General features: G+C 48.4%; 1 protein-coding gene across 1 annotated transcript in view; it reads left to right on the top strand.

The window, feature by feature from the left end:
* Positions 1–18,066, top strand: part of IFT172 (intraflagellar transport 172) — a 1,181,874-nt gene that overhangs the window by 423,787 nt on the left and 740,021 nt on the right. The gene's annotated exons all lie outside the window — the stretch shown is intronic.

Below are 18,066 nucleotides of genomic sequence, written 5' to 3'. Positions count from 1 at the left end.
TGTCTACAACTTTAACCTATCAATTTGTTTCCCTCTCCCGCCCTGCTCCCCCCTCCCCGACACTACCCCTAGGCCCACGCACCTTTTCCTATGAGTTAACATGACCAACTGTGTCATGGATGGTTTGGAGAGGTCTGTCAACCACCCTCCCTCAAACTTCAGTGTGTTCCTGTCCCTCTATCCCTGCGATTCAGCAGTAGATATTAACTTTAATTGGAGAATAACTTTTAACTCTACTTTGAGTCCCTTCTTTTGTATCAGTAGAGTCTGTGTATGAGAAGTGGAGCAGAAAAGGGAGAACAGAAGAAGAGAGCAACAAAAAGAAAGAAGGGAAAAAACACACACAAGGGGGAGAGGCGCCTAACACCAGCTTACTGTCCCTTTGGCCTTCAATTGGCCCAAAGTAGTTCATCCTTCCTCGTTGCCATCTTATCATGTCTGTGACAGGTTTTCCTGTGCCTTTGTGCCTGGATCTGGTTCCTTTTGATGGGTAATGTTTTTTAGTAGCAAGTGGTCGCTGTCAGAGTCAGTCGAATGTTCCCGTTCTGTAGGATCTGGAGTGGATTGGCGACTCGGCCTGGTTTTAGAAAGCTTTTCCCCATTTCTATCCTGTGGTTGATTTTCATCGGAGTCTGAGGCCTGAATTGCGGTTTCTGTGGTTCTTCTTCTTCTGAACGGGGTGGCTCTAGTTGACTCACCTGAACGTCCCGAGTTGCTTTTCAGTGTCAGCCTTTGTGATCTGGGCCGACTTTCCAAGGTGGACCCCTCTTTGAAGAGTGCCGTCTGACCTCTTGGTTGCTGTCTGATTGAGCATCTTCTATCCAATTCCGTGCCTTCTCAGGTGTTTGGAAGAAGAACATTTTGGTTTGGAACATTTGACTGGGATAAGTAGCATATACTGAATCTGGAGGTTTTGTTGTTTCTATTTTACAGAGTCAAATGTTCTCTGCTGTTTTTGCACCTACCTCGAGTAATCCGGGAATACCATTATTTTGGTATTAGCCGTTCGAATCTCTTCTATCCGTTGCATCAAGCGGTGTATGTGGTCCCGGTCTTGGTAGTTCAGCAAACACGCGAGGTCAGGGGGGGTGCTTCAGCTGAGGGTCTCTGACCTGATATCCTGTGGGCTCTTTCGATCACGAAACATGATGAGAACTACCCATTTGGGAGTGAGCCTGTGAGCAATTTTTGCAGAAAAGCTCCCGCATCCGATCCTTCAATCGCTTCTGTAAAGCTGATGAATCGCAGGTTATTTCTACACGAACAATTTTTGGAATCATCGACCTTCTAGGCTACTTCTTTCATGGCGGTCAATAAAGACGTCACCTCTTTTCGCAAGGTGTTGGAAGTGTCGTTGCTCTGCTAGTGTAACTTTTATGGAAATGTTATGGAGGTCTTGACTCAATAGGTTGACATTGGTACGGATTTTTGTAAATCTTGCCCTCAAGCACTTCCCTAGAAGATTGAATTGCTTGCAGTAGTACTGTATTGTCAGGCACCTCCGCCGTCGCCCCTGCCGTTCCTGAGCGAGCACCCATTACCTTTGCATACTTGTCCATTTTCCTCTGTCATTGCAGTCTTGGTCCCTTATCTTTTGCCATTGGGCTCCACACCCACAGTTTGCTGCAATTATCTCTGTGACTCGGTGGGGGGATGCTGGGGGTGGATCCACTGTCAGTCTCGACCGGGAGTGGGCCTTGTGATTTTGCTATTTGAGTCACTTCTCCCAGGCACCCTCCTCACTTGCAACCTAATTCAGTGCTTTTGCTCCTCGCCCGCTCCCGGGAGGGCACTCAGTCAGGAGTCCAGTTGCAGACTTGGGTCTCGCGGGGCATCTTCCTGCAGGTTTGCTTCCAGCCCTCTCTTTATTTGCACTGGGGTTCCCCTCCCTGAGTCGAGTGTGTCTGCACCCCAGGCCAGACCGATGCCCCTATCTCGAGGCGACAGGGGGCACTGCCTCCGTCGCTGTGCAGTCTGTTTTTACGAGGTTAACCAGGCACTATAAACATACTTATTTCTTCTATTTCAGGATGTGTGCTTCCGTCCCGTGGATGGGTTTAGGGTACCCCATGAGGCCCACTGCTTCCCCTGTCAGGATTTTTTGTTCCTGTTCGTTTGGCTGTCACCCTTCGGGTTCCCGCCGATCTAGTCGGTGTTGGCACACTCCTTCTGCTGGGTTAGGAACCAGAATGGGATGGTGTTCCGTAGTTGTTCTCTTCCTCTATGGTTGCACTTTACGTTCGGGCTGGGGTGGGCCGGCAGCACCATTCCTGGGGTTCGTGGTGGTGATCCTGGTCCATTGGTGTTGGGACCCTAGGGCCTTCCTCTAGGAGATTAGGGTCTGCTTCCTATGGTCATCCCCACTTTTTGCTGTGATTTTCTGGTTTTTCGACTTTAGTGTGGCTGTGGGCCTGCTAATCAGACCCACAGCCTAGCTGTTCTCTCTCTAAATTGATACCATGTACTTTAGGTACATACCTGATTGGGTATTGGGTCACCTCTGTGAGCCCCTGTATAGTGTACCATAGGTACCCAGGGCATAGGTGCATCCCATAAAAAAGAAACCCAATATAAGCCATGAAGTACTTGAAAACTTAAGACCGATTTCCCTGCTACCGTACCTAGCCAAAGTAGCTGAGAAAGTGGCCAATAATCAACTGATGGCACACTTAGAGAAGAACAGCCTCCTACACTCCTCTCAATCAGGCTTCCGACCGGGCTTCTCTACGGAGACAGCCCTTTTGAGAGCGACGGAGACCTTGCGTCAAGGGGCGGATGCTGGACACACCATGGCACTGGTGATGCTGGACCTCAGTGCGGCGTTTGACACTGTAGCTCATTCCATCTTGCTGCAGTGTCTAAACAAAACAGGTGTCACTGAGTCCGCTCTAGGATGGTTGAAATCGTTCCTCACAGGCCGAAGCTTTCAGGTCCAACGAGGCTCCTTTAAATCGTCAGCGATAGCTTTAGAACAAGGGGTGCCTCAGGGCTCGGCCGTGAGCCCAACTTTCTTTAATCTATATATGGCCCCCCTGGCAGAAGTGGTGCAAGTGCATGGAGTGGAGTTAGTCTCCTACGCCGACGACACCCAACTGTTGATCTCTTTGTCCCAAGCACCATCAACGGCGGCATCTAATTTCAAGGCCTGTATGCAGGCTTTGGCAGGATGGATGAACTCGCACTGTCTGAAGCTTAACGGCTCCAAGACCGAGGTAATGGTGATTGGTGGGAACAACTTGAGTTGGACTGCGGATTGGTGGCCATCATGCCTGGGTCCTACGCCCATTCCCTGTAAGGAGGCTAAGAACCTGGGGATATGGGTTGATCCCACGCTATCTTACGAAGGCCACCTTCGCCGCCTAGTGGGAAAGTGTTTTGGGGTGTTAAAAACTCTCAACCACACCTTAGATTTACTTCCGCTGGAGCCTAGACGCACCATGACTCAAGCATTGGTAACATCCCGTATGGATTACGGAAATGTCTTGCTCTTAGGCACCACAGAAAAAAGTATGGGGCGCCTGAAAGTCCTTCAAAATACGGCCGCCCGTCTGGTCCTGAGACTCCCAAAAAGAGCAGCCTCCAAACCTGCTCTCGCGGCTCTACACTGGCTGCTGGTCAGAAAGAGAGTTATGTATAAAGCTCTCCTAATATGCCACAGGATAATATGGCATAAAGCTCCATCCTATCTCCAAGACCTGATACACATATATGAGCCTAGTAGAGCACTACGCTCAGAAGGAACGGGCCAACTGAAGATTCCCCGCGTAAAAAGAGCCAAACTGGGAGGCCGCTCATTTAGAGTGGTAGCGGCTCGCAACTGGAACAGACTCCCGGTTGGCCTCAGACTGGAAGGATCTGAGGCCAAGTTCAGAAGTCTCTTAAAAACCCATCTGTACAATCTTTAGAACACGGCTGGGCGGAGGAGGCTACCACGGCTGTTGTACGAATCTTATCTCCACAGCGCGGGGACACGCCGGGATGGCGTCACCAGGCGCTTTATAAACTACTTTATTATTATTATTATTATCCAACGCCTACCAGGGGCTGCAGCATGTATTGTGCCACCCCTGGCTGGCCATCCAAACTGACACCACAGGATGATCACTCAGCTTGGGTAAGGTGGTGTAATCACCCCTTACTTAGATATAGTATATCTATATTTACCTTTATATATAGACACATAGTAACCTATAAGTCACTCCTATGGCAGGCCTTAACAATCCTGGAGGCAGAGTGCTTGGTTTTATGTGAAAGGGTGCCCTAGCATGAGCTGAGCTCCTCTGCATCTTTCGGAACCATGTCCTTATAGCTGTTCTATGATATAGCCATACCATACTCTTAAGTGCATTATAATCCTTGCGGTTAATGCTAACTGGTTTGGCTTTAGCAAACCATGTCGTGTATGGTGTCAAATACTTTGGAATACTACCCCCCGCTGGGGGAAACTCCAGAAAGGGAGGCCTGGACAATAGGTTTCCTGTCGAGGGAGGTGCTAGCACCTCCCCAGACAGCCTGTAGTGTATTGGGGCAGGGTGAGTTGAATGAAAAGATGCTTTTCCAGACACTGCCTGGGGCACACAAGGTGCTCCATGCATAGCCCGGTTCAAACCAGTTGCTGGGGCACTCCAGCCCCCGCTCTGGTGCAAAACTGGACAAAGGGAAAGGGGTGTAACCACCCCCTTCCCGGGTCCACCCATAGGAGGGACCTTGCAGGTAATCCAGCCCATTTTCTTAGCTTAAATTTAGGTGCTGTGTCCCCAGGACTAGATTATCCTGGAACGAAACTCTGAAACGAAACTCTTGGACCTTCAACATTCTCTTCCGACTAGACGACTGAAGACATCTCCCTTGTGGTCAAGGAGTGACCACCCTGGGAAAACAAGCACCACCAGTAACTTGCTGGCCTGCTTTGTCGACGCTCCCGACGGATCCCGAAGACTCATCGACTCAGGAACTGTACTCTCAAACTTCTCTGACTCCGACCCACATCCACAGCAAAGCTGAGACCCGTGGCTGACACGAGAGACATGGGACCGGACACCCTAGACATCCTGCGTTTTGCTAACAGTGCAACTACCGAGGCACCCTCGCAGTTGTGCATTCGGGTAAAGAAGCCCCAGACCCGGGCGCCATTTGCACAGAAGTTAAGCCCTTCACACTCCACGAGTGCCGCCTGGGGCCCGCTCTTGCATTTCAGCTCAACGCGTCTTCCCGGTTGCTAGCCCACTGGCTAGTGAGCCCTCCGAAGGCGAACCTTTGAAACTAAACAGCTTTACTGGTTGCTCCAGGCTTGCTCCAGCTTCCCTGCAAAGGAGAAGCTCCCCAGACATTACTGGTCTGACTTGAAGCCAATCTTCACTTCCTGCGTGGATTGCGTTTGCCAAGGCTTGTTGGGTCCAACCCGGATACCGACACCGCTGTCAACTAGATCCTTCACGGGACCACTCGAATCAAGCTCCTGGTCGTCGTCGACTCCTCCTGGTCCTCGTGCCTGCAGAGACAAGCTTCACTTCTTCACCTGAGATCATCGCAACATCGCCTAGTTCCTTCCTGGCCACTGGCTAGTGACCCAGACTCTGTCCCCTCTGCTTTCAGGTTCTTCAGTTCTTCGATCCACCCTTGGATCCACCCAGACACTCTTCCTTTGGCTGCCTGCAGCACTTCTTTTGCAGATCTCGATTGAAAGCATCGACGAAACCTGACACGAAAAGACACCTATGCACCTGGCTTCCCTGGGTGAGGTAACTCGAGTACTCCGGTGCTCCCGTGGGTATTGACTCTCCAAGTGTCCTAGTTTAAAGGGGTTTTGTCGTAGTCCATCTGGAAGTGCCCTAAAACAGTGACTTTGTAACTTCTTCGTTGTCCATTATAAGTCCATGGTAACTCTCGACTGTATTTAGACACTGCACGCGTCTCCCGTGGGTCTCCTACTTCCTAACCTTTGGTTGTTCAGTGTAGTCCCAGCGATTCCCTAGGCCCCGGGCCTATTCACTATTTCTGAAGTGGTTCTTATACCACTTACTTAGCATATGGTTTGTGAGGCCCCTAGGGCAGAACTATATTTGTGCAACTTATCGTATGCTAATTGAGTAACTTGTGATGTACTTCGATCTCTGACCTCATAAAGAGTGCAGAGAGGTTGAGTTAGAAATAAATACATATATATTTGATATATACCCTGTGTGGTGTCCTTTCACTTGGTATTAAAGGGATTATAATTGGTAAAACAGCTTGCTTCACATACTCTCTGAAGTCTTAGCCTATGACTGCTGGTCCATGCTACCACTAGGATAGCTTGTCTATAAGGTTAACTTTACAACCACCATCAATAAGGGTCGTTTAGACTGGTGCAAGGTGCCCACTAGAATAGTGGACATCATATGCCAGGCTAACTTATCACATTGGTGTGCAGCGGATGGGATAAGAGCTTGCTGTTGTTTTACCATATAATCTTAAGATACCATTTGAAAGATCACATTAAGGTACCTGTAGGTACATATAAATCAAGTTCTTATTCTACTGAACTAAGCAGTTGTAGAGGAAAGGGCTTAGCACACCCTGACTACAACTCCTAGAGAGGTTCTAGTAGGAAACCATTTAGTGTAGGTAGGTGCACACACCACACCTCACTAGAAAATCTCCATGGAAGCAGGCCCTAGAGAACCTCTTCAAGAAGGCACCCAGAGGGTACCATCTAAGTAAGACTCATTCTCTTTTAATGAGCTTAGAAGCCTGTGTGCAGTCAGAAAATTGAGACAAGGGCAGAGTCCAACCTTCACTCACTTAGTAGATATCTTAGTGGCTCATGAAACAGAGAATGCATCGGACATAGATAACTAAGGTAGCAGAGAGGGGGGCCATCCATCCACAGAAGAGAATGTTGGGGAAGATCCAGCACTATCTGATGAGGAGGTGGATGCTGAACAGGATGAGGTTGGTGAACCTATCCTGGGCAACACAGGACTATCTGGGGGTGGAGAGGGCCTTGGTGGGCCCCCTCCTAACCTTCCAAGTAGGCATAAACGGAGACACAGAAGGCACAGGTCACTGTACAGTGGCTCTGAGCATTCTGATGACTCAGTAGGGTCTGATGCCTCTGCTCTAAGGAGGATGACTTCCCCTCAGAGGAGAGAGCACAACGCTAGGATGAAGGAAGTAAATCTTATCCAGTATTAGGTGTGTCTTTCATAGATTCACATGCCTGAATCATTCCCCGTTGTCGAGACGGGAGCCTCCTGTACATAGAAAAGTAATGTCCTATAGACATACATAGAGAAAATAGGCCTAAGGGCCTCCCCTTAGTAGCCTATCCTTGTCCTTATGTAAAAAGGACCAAACTCTTAGAGCCAGCCAATCAGCTATGACCTCCCTCTAGAACCTTCCTGGCAGGCGCCTCAGTCCCTCAGATTTTCTACCGCACGTTGTGCTAGGCAGTCTCCAGCCTGAGTTCTCCTCAGGATCTCTTCAGAAAACAACTTGTTCACTTTTAAAAGTGACTTCTTTCTTCTACATCTCAACAAGGATTACTTCAAACCACTTACCACTGCAGTAAATGATTTATTTCTTCTAAATTCTGACATGTCTGAATCCCAGAAGAAAGCCCTTTTCAGGGCCTGCTCTTCATGTGGGAAGAAAAGGCTACATGTGGAGGATAAGCATGCCCTATGCTTATATTGCCTTTATCCAGACCATGTCCCTAAAGACTGTAAAATATGTAGGTCTTTCCCCAACAAGACCTTGAGGGACAGAGAAGGTCGCCTGCTCATCTGGCTTGACAGGCTCAAGGAGAGGGAGAATGTGGAATCTTCAGAGGGGAGCATTTCAATGACCTCAGAAGTCTCCCTGAAGAGGCCAAGGGTAACTTCCCCAAGACCCTCAGACACTCCTCCTATGAAGGCACAAAAGAAGTCTTCAGAGGCAAGATCAACAAAATCTTCAGTGTCTGCTAAGGACTCCCAGACTTTTAAGAAGCCTACACAGTCGTCCAGCAAACTTGCGACATCCTCCTCAGCGCAAAAAAGAGTTACCACAGCGACGACGACTGTGTCGACGACGACAGCGTCGTCGGTTTGCCCATCGACGACGACAACTCCTTCATCGTCGTCAGCAGGTAAACCTATTCCATCTATAATCCTACTGAAACCGTCGTCGACGTCGAAAACCTCATCGACGACGAAGATTGTCCCGTCGACGACGAGCTCACCGTCGACGAGGAATGAAGCGTCGACTAGCACATCGTCGACGAGCGCATCGTCGACGAAGGCGTCGTCGACGATGAAAATATCGTCTACGGAGGCACCGTCTACGAAGGCCTTACCGTCGACGAGGACACCGTTGACGGGGGATTTGTCGTCGACTTTGGTCATTTCTGAGCCGTGGAAGAAATCCAAGCTGGTAGAAATGTCGTCTCTGACCCTGCCACCGTCGACGACACCAGCAACGACGGCAGGGGCTCCTGCAACAGGTTCTGCGTCTGGCAAACTAGCCAAGCAGCAGATTACACCGGAAACAACGTCTCCAAGTGAAGTGCAAACTCATTTGCCTTCAGAAATTTTCCAGAGTGAAGAATCTGAAGAAGAAGAACTCCTGGATCAAGCTACTTCCATTTCAGACCTTCATGTAAAATGTCAGAGCATGGACGAGGAACAGGAGGAAATGAGCTACCATGAACACTCTGTCCAAGCTCATGTTCGCACGGAGGTCACCCCGATGGTATGCCTTCCCGCTTCTATTGTTAATGACCTTAAATACCTTATCCAGGACTACAAACAACGTTTCCCGGGAACACCGGCAACTGAGACAGGGGGCCCGACGCCTACTTCAAATACTCCAGCGGCAGTCCCAAAACAGACACGGCCAGTTACTCAAGTCCGCCATGAGAAAGTCCTACCTCAGGTGATAGTGTCATCAGATGAGGAAGCAGAAGAGGAACTGGAAGAGGGAGAAGTCCAGGAAATCCAGTCAGACCACGAAGAGGAGGAAGAGTATGTAGCATCTTCCCCAGCTTCACCCCAACCACGCCAGGCAGATTCACCACCAGTGGATATTGGCGGTTTCCATAAAATAGTGGAAAGGGCGGCAAAGCGATTTCATATGATGATGGAATCGACTGAGACTGAGTGCTTCTTACATGACTTCAAGGAGCAAACACAGAAAACAACGAAGTCTATCCCAATAATAGAATTTCTCTGGGACCAGGGAAAGAAACTGATGCTGACGCCAGCCTCTGTACCTGCGGTTGTTCCGCGTCTGGATAAAAAATACAAGGCCCCAAATACAGCGGCAGCTTGCCTAAATGGGCACCCGAAACCGGATTCGGTCGTAACCCAGGCGGCCCAAAAGAACTCTCGCAACCCTTCCTCTCCTCTGTCAGCCCCTCCGGACAAGGAAGGCAGGAAGTTGGACACAATCGGTCAACGGTTTACAACATCGGCCATGACCATCAAAGTGGCCAACTCCATAGCTCTGTTGGGGCGTTATAACCGCCAGCTCTGGGAAGATATAGTCCCATATTTAACGGAACTGCCAGACACAGTTCAGGGGGAAGTCAAGGCACTGCTTACAGAGGGTCAAACCTCGGCAGCTGAAATAATTGATTGTGCCATAGATGCAGCCATGACTGGCTTTCGACAACTAGCTGGGGCAGCAGTCCTGCGCCGTCAAGGATGGCTTAAGGCAACGTCGTTCAGACAAGATGTGCAGACGAAAGTGCTGGACATGCCCTTCGACGACCAACACCTTTTTGGTGACAAGATTGACGAGGCGCTCCAAACGATAAAGAAAGACACTGATACTGCTAGAGCACTTAGTACTTTACAGGCACGGAACCAGTCCTTTCGAGGCAACAAATCTAGGGGACAGTCCTCCTACAGAGGATCCTATCAAAATAGGTCCTTGTATTCCTACCAGAATAAATCCCAGTACCAACAGAAGCAGCAACAAGGTCGTCAGCCTTCTTATGGAAGGACAAATTTCAGGGGCAAAAACCAGAAGAGGGGCACTGGCGGCCGCCAGTGACCAATTACTCCAGCAACTATATCCTTCATTAAAGATTGGAGGAAAATTGACCCATTTCCTAAACAATTGGCATCTCATCACCACAGATCGTGGGTACTTCAATTAATAAGATTCGGCCATTCCCTGGAATTCACCACCATCCCACCTGCAACACCTCCCCGCAGACTGCCACACAAACATCTACGCCTGCTACTCCAGGAAATATCTGCGATGCTGAAGAAAGGAGCAATCACACGAGTTCCATCCTCTCTAAGAGGGAAAGGATTCTATTCCCTCTTCTTTCTTATACGCAAGAAGGAGAAAAAATGGAGGCCCATTCTAGACCTCAGGGCACTCAACTCTTTCCTGAAAAGTCAGTCGTTCAGGATGGTGACGATCCAAGAAATACTAGGCATTCTGGAAAAAGGAGACTTTATGACATCTTTGGATCTCCAAGATGCCTACTACCACATCCCGATCCTCAAGTGTCACAGAAAATTCCTGAGATTCGAAGTGGCAGGACAGCATTACCAATTCAAGGTCCTACCGTTTGGCCTCAAATCCACTCCGCGGATTTTCACCAAGTGCCTTGCACCTGTGGCAGCTTTCCTGCGTCAAATGGGTCACCAAGTCTTCTCCTACCTCGACGACTGGCTGGTAAAGGCACCTTCAGCTGCAGGCGTGACCGAATCCTCCAACGCCTGCATCAATCTTTTTCAGCAGCTAGGATTAACTCTCAATCTCGACAAATCCTGCATGACCCCTACAAGAAACATCACCTTCCTCGGGGCAACCTTGAACACGGAATGCGCAAGGGCATTCCTTTTTAAAGGAGAGGACAAACAAAATAATATCTCTGGCCACGACTGTGGCATCAAGGAAGTCCCTAAAAGTTCGAACCTACAAATCACTCCTAGGAATGATGTCTTCTTGTATACTCCTCATCCCTCACTGCAGACTCAGGATGCGCCCATTGCAAGAAGCCCTCACGAACCAATGGACACAGAGTACAGGTTCCTTCGAGGACATGGTGAAGATAACTCCACAAATATCCAAGAGTCTGGACTGGTGGAGGAATCACAATAATCTGTCTACAGGACTGCCATTCCTACTTCCAGCAACACCTCTGTTGATCACCACGGATGCCTTCCTGGAAGGCTGGGGAGCTGTCCTTCAGGACCTTCGAATAAGCGGCAAATGGACAAATCAGGAGAAGCAACTCCATATAAATCTTCTAGAACTGAGGGCTGTGTATCTGGCACTACAAGCCTTTTTACCACGCATCCAGAACTCCCAGGTGCTCGTCAGAACGGACAACACCACCACGATGCACTATCTCAACAAACAGGGAGGAACGCGTTCGCTCACTCTATTACGCGAATCGCAAAAGGTCTGGAAATGGCTTGTACTCCATGGGATCACGCTAAAGGCGGACTATGTCCCAGGCAAGGATAACACCATTGCGGATGCCCTCAGCAGACAAAAATCCCTCTACCACGAGTGGGAGCTCGACAAAAGTACACTGGATCACATATTCTCATAATGGGGAGTCCCAGGAATCGACCTGTTTGCCACCAAGGAGAACGCCAAATGCCCAAACTACGCAAGCTGGCGTCCCCAACCAGGGTCACTCGGAAATGCTTTTTCCATCAGTTGGTTCAGCGTATTTGCGTACGCTTTTCCACCATTTCCGATGATTCCCAGGGTCCTCAGGAAGATGAAGGCGGAGCCTTGTACCCTGATCCTAATTGCCCCATTCTGGCCGAGGCACCACTGGTTCTCGGATCTCATCGCCTCTCCATCAGCACACCGATTCGTCTGAAGCAGCACCCGAACCTGCTGACAATGTCCAACAGGCAGGTACAACACCCGAACCTGCAATCGCTCAGGTTATCGGCCTGGCTCCTGAGCACAGAGAGTTCTGTAGTTTGAACATCCCGCAGGAATGCAGGGACGTGCTGGCAAAAGCAAGAGCGGACAGTACCAACAAAACATACTCTCTAAAATGGAAACGATTCTGCATATGGTGTTCAGAGAAAGGCCTGACACCACTCCATATCACACCCAAACAGATATTGCCATATCTACTGCATTTGGCACAGTCAGGACTGGTGCATGCATCCATAAAGGTGCATCTGGCGGCCATCTCACGATTCACCAGGGCTTTCAAAGGACCGTCTCTTTGGTCCAATAGGCTTATCAAGCAGTTCCTAAAGGGACTATATAGATCCTTCCCAAGACCTAGATGGGTCCCTCCGACATGGCACCTCAATTTAGTCCTCAACCAACTCATGAAGCACCCTTTTGAGCCCATTCATCGAGCATCCATCAAGTGCATCTCATGGAAGACGGCTATGCTGCTCGCTCTAACATCTGCCAGGAGAGTAAGCGAGCTACAGGCTCTATCCATTCAGGAACCCTTCATACAGTTCAAACAGGACAGGGTGGTGCTGAGGACAAATCCTAAGTTCATACCGAAAGTGCCTTCAGACTTTCACCTCAATGAACCGATGGTTCTACGTTCTTTCTTTGCAAACCCTACCACCGCAGCAGAAAGGACGCTGCACTCCTTAGACCTCAAAAGGTGTCTAAAGTTTTACATAGACAAAACAAAGACTTTCAGGAAGTCATCACAGCTTTTTGTGGCCTACAGTAGGCCAAGGATGGGTATGCCTCTAACGTAACAGAGCATCTCAAGGTGGATCTCCTCAGCGATAGCATTCTGCCATGACAGGGCCGGACGGTCTTTGAGTGCTAATGTTAAGACGCATTCCACCAGAGCGATGTCCACATCAGCAGCGCTGTTCGCTGGAGTGCCGATTTTGGACATATACAGAGCGGCGACGTGGAAGTCACCGCACACCTTCTCCAGACACTACTGCCTAGATGCTGAACTTCTGAAGGATGCAGCAGTGGGCCAGGCGGTGCTTCGCCATCTATTCCAGTGAGGTGAGCCTTCCAACATCCCGCCATCCTGGTATGCACATCTCTTGTCTTTATGATATATTGATATATGCTATTGTTTCAAAGTCGTATGGTAATATGTGTATTATCTAAAATGACTGTGAAGCATGATTACATCAGAAATGTGCATAATGTATTGCTGACTACTCTGATTCAGGCATGTGAATCTATGAAAGACACCCATAATACTGGATAAGAAATGCGTTCCTTACCTGTAACAGCAGTTATCCAGTATTGGTGTCTTTCATAGATTCACATGCAACCCTCCCGCCTCCCCTGGAAGGACTCACATCTCTCTCTAACTGTATTACGCCTACCTAGCTTGGTGCGTACGAAAATATGAGGGACTGAGGCTCCTGCCAGGAAGGTTCTAGAGGGAGGTCATAGCTGATTGGCTGGCTCTAAGAGTTTGGTCCTTTTTACATAAGGACAAGGATAGGCTACTAAGGTGAGGCCCTTAGGCCTATTTTCTCTATGTATGTCTATAGGAGATTACTTTTCTATGTACCGGAGGCTCCCGTCTTGACGACGGGGAATGATTCAGGCATGTGAATCTATGAAAGACACCAATACTCGATAACTGCTGTTACAGGTAAGTAACGCGTTTCTTAAGATCAAGAGGCAAGAAATTGCCCTTGCAAAAGAGACCCTGGCTCTTGAACGAGAGAAAAAGTAAGTGGGTTAGAACTCACTGGTGGCAGCAATATACCTAGAGATAGGGAAAGGTCTCATGACCATAGAAACCTGAACAAGGTTGTCCCTTCCTATCAGGTTGGGGATGACATCCACAAGTGGATAACTGTTTAGGAGAGGGCTTGCAAAGTACAGCAGGTACCCCAAAGTCAATGTGCAGCAATCTTGTGGCTCTCCTTTGCAGACAAAGGTAGAGATAAGCTCCTGGCAGTAAGTGAACAGGATGCTGACAATAACTATGTCCCGAAGAGTGCTCTGATAGATGGGTTTAGCTTAACCGCTGAGCAGTACAGGTTGCTGTTCAGAGACACCCAGAAGACACAGACTCAGGACTGGACTGCCTTTGTAGATTGTGCTACTAAGGCTCTTGAAGGCTGCTTACTGGGCAGTAAGGTTAATGACTATACAGGATTGTATAATTTGATCATGAGAGAACACATACTTAACAACTGTCAGAACCAGTTATTGCATCAACACCTGATTGACTCTGATCTGACCTCTCCCCAAGAATTGGGAAAGAAGGCAGACAAATGGGTCAGAACCAGGGTAAGGCGGAAGGTACAGAACCAAGGTGGTGATCAGAAGAAGCAAGGCCAAAAGGGTGGGGAGAAAGCAAAAGACCAGAAGTCTTCTCAAGGTCCCCAAAAAGCTTCTAATGATGGGGGTTCCCAACCTGCAAAAAAGAAAGAAGGTCCTAAGAAACCATGGTGCAAAGTGTGTAAGGTAAATACTCACTGGACCAGTGACTGCACCAAGAAGGAGGCAGCTCCAACCACCATTGCCCCTAAGGCAACTGTTCCCCCTAGTACAGCTAATAGTGGTGGTTCTCAACAGAAGGGTGTAGTAGGGTTAACCCTGGGGACTGAGATGGATTCTGGCCTAGTCAGGATACCAACTAAAGCTGTTCCTGTCTGTGATGTGGACATGGCAATGTCCTCTACTGTGAGCCCCAGTAACTTGGGCAAGTATAGGCAGACTCATTTAATTAATAACAAAGTGGCTCAGGCCTACAGGGACACATGTGTCAGTGTCACCATGGTAACACTCAACTTTGTGGACCCTGGACAGATCATACTAGGTGACAATTACCTAGTGACCAATACATGCAATGTCACTACCACCCATAGTATGGCAATTGTTAATTTCTCCTGGGGAGGGGTAAGTGGCCTCAAAAGAGTTGTTGTTACTTCAGACCTCCCTGTAGAATGTTTGCTTGGCAATGACCTAGAATCTTCAGTCTGGTCTGAAGTGGAGTATAGGACTCCTGCAGAAATGTTAGGTATTTCAGCACATGTCCTTGCTGTGACCAGGTCACAGGCCAAAAAGTGCAACACTGAACAGGCCCTAGATCCTGAAACTATGGACCAGTTACCTACCAGGAGGAGAAGCAGTAGGGTTAATGCAGTGCCTTCCCCCTTGCCTCAGAATGAGGATCAGCCTGATTGTGATACCCAAGAAGGAACTGCCCTAGAAGAGCTTGAGCCTGATCAGGTTGAGTTTCTTGGGACAGGGGGGCCTTCATGGGCAGATCTGAGGCAGGCACAGTTGGACTGCCCTTCTCTTGAACCCCTCAGACAGCAAGCTGCTGCCGAGGCTGCTGGGAATGCTAATGGAACCCATAGAATGTATTGGGATGAAGGGCTCCTGTATTCAGAGGCTAGAGACCCCAAACCTGGTGCTTCCAGGAGATTGGTCATACCTTTGGCATTCAGGGGCTTGGACGAAACCTGACACGAAAAGACACCTATGCACCCGGCTTCCCTGGGGGAGGTAACTCGAGTACTCCGGTGTTCCCATGGGTATTGACTCTCCAAGTGTCCTAGTTTAAAGGGGTTTTGTCGTAGTCCACCCGGAAGTGCCCTAAAACAGTAACTTTGTAACTTCTTCGTTCTCCATTGTAAGTTAATGGTAACTCGCGACTGTGTTTAGACACCCCACGCGTCTCCCGTGGGTGTCCTACTTCCTAACCTTTGGTTGTTCAGTGTAGTCCCAGCGATTCCCTAGGCCCCGGGCCTATTCACTATTTCTGAAGTGGTTCTTATACCACTTACTTAGCATATGGTTTGTGAGGCCCCTAGGGCAGAACTATATTTGTGCAACTTATCGTATGCTAATTGAGTAACTTGTGATGTACTTCGATCTCTGACCTCATAAAGAGTGCAGAGGGGTTGTGTTAGAAATAAATACATATATATTTGATATATACCTTGTGTGGTGTCCTTTCATTTGGTATTCAAGGGATTATAATTGGTAAAACAGCTTGCTTCACATGCTCTCTGAAGTCTTAGCCTATGACTGCTGGTCCATGCTACCACTAGGATAGCTTGTCTATAAGGTTGACTTTACAACCACCATCAATAAGGGTCGATTAGACTGGTGCAAGGTGCCCACTAGAATAGTGGACATCATATGCCAGGCTAACTTCTCACACTATCCTTAGCTTCACTTCAGTTCTGTGGACGAACAAGACCTACCGTGGCTCTTCACTCTTTGGCTGTGCAGGTCATTCTTTTGTAGTAACTACTGTGGGTCGCAGTCCCGCCAGTCGGTGGAAAACAGTACCTCCCAGTCTTCTCGGATCTTCTTGTAGTGCAATGTGGCAGGGGCATCCCAGTGAAAATTTGCTTGGTTTATCAGGGGAGGGGTGATATATTCCTCCATGGGGTATGATAGAGTGCCTCGTACACCAGACCCCTCAGCCTGCGTCCAGGTGGCAGACCAGGCTCACAGTTGATCTCCGCCTTATGTTCTATCCGGCATCCCGGCCATTTGCTCATGTGGATCATTGGTCAGCTGCTCAGCCAGGGTGTGCTTTTTTCAACCCCAAAGGTCCTCCGTCCCTACATTTGGTTTCTCTGGCTTAGGGCCTCTTAGGCGTAGGAGTGCCCCAGCTTCAAGGGGAAATCTCGGGTCTTTTTCCCCTGGGGACTTTTTTCAGATTTGGGGCCCCCACCCTCTTTTGTGTCTGGCTCTTCAGGTCGGCACCATGTCGCTTTTGGCTAGGTAGCTAAGTAGGCCCTCTTGTGCTGCTAATTGGTGCAGGCCTTTTCCAGGTTGGACCATGGGGGAGATTTCTCCTTTCGGCTCCCAGGGCCTTCCAGACCCTTCCAGAATCTCACAGTTCGGACGATCCGCCCGGACGGGCACCCACTCTCCACCCGACTATGATTAGAGGAGAGGATGGAAGGGAGGCCCAGGCTGATGTCCCTGGGCGATCCTCAGAGTGTCCTTCCCACCCCCCTCTCTTCCTCATCCTGAGAGCTGCCGGGCTGCCCATGTCTGGAGAGGGGGGCGGTCGGTATGTCCGCTGAGGTTTGTTGCTGGCTCGCCTCTCGTCCAGATTCTCTCAGGCTGCAATTGCATGTCATTCAAGATCACATTAATAGTCTGCATCCTTGCAGCTGCACTCTTAACTTTGCAGGTAAGACTGAGACTGCAAACTTGCTCAAGCATTCACTGATCAATAGCAAGAGTTGTGTGACACTCCCTTAGGTATGGCAACACAACATACAGGTTAGAGTGAGAGAGACTATTTTATAAGTCTCCCCTTGATTCCATGGTTGCCAGCACAGCTCCTGGAGAGTATGTGTCTCTCCTCCTCCCTTGTATCAGCCAGTGACCACAGTAGATAGAATACCACCATAGTACATTGTTTTAGCGCTGCTTAACTAGATTGGTAGTGCCCATGATAAGACATCTAAAATAATGAAGTACTGCTATAGATTTTGGAATCTTGATGACCTCACATTCATCTGAATACCATGATTACCATGAATGGGGTTTGTGAATTGCTAGAAGTAAAGGTGTCAGATGAACAGAAATTTCAAAGATACCATTAAAAATCTTCTAAGGAAATAGAATATCTTTTCTGGTAAATGAATTCCTTATATTACTTAGCAAGTCATGAGAAAGCGATCTGCATTTGTGTGAAACAAGTTGAGTGCATTTTGAAAATCGTTTTATGAAGATAAGTGAATCCACTATTTAAAAAAGAAATAAATCAAGCCGTCGAGTAAATATGTTTATTAAACTTAACACGTTTCTGTGCCCTCTACGGTTGTATTAAGTTTGTTATGGGTAACTAGTGCTTATAGAAATGTACCCAAATCTGTTATTTCCTTGTAGAATAATGTACTTCCGATATGTAAATAATCAAGTCTGTTGAATATCACATGGAGGTTCTGTGGCATCTAAGAACTCTTCTGCAGTCTGGGGCTTCAGTGTCCTGGAATCCTGTAGGGACCTGAAACATTATTCTTCATATTTTATTTTATTTGTACCTGGACTTGTCTTGAGAGACATTGAAGATTCAGGTTTTAGATGTTTGTCAACATGTTCTCAACTCTGTATTACCATATCTTGGAATGATTCACTTTGTGACTGCTTATGTCTGTTTTGTTTTCTTGCATCTAA

This window comes from Lissotriton vulgaris, chromosome 6, assembly GCF_964263255.1.
Source record: "Lissotriton vulgaris chromosome 6, aLisVul1.2, whole genome shotgun sequence".
NCBI lineage: Eukaryota > Metazoa > Chordata > Amphibia > Caudata > Salamandridae > Lissotriton > Lissotriton vulgaris.
The sequence above is the reverse complement of the archived record's forward strand: the minus strand, read 5'-3'. Positions and strand labels throughout refer to the sequence as shown.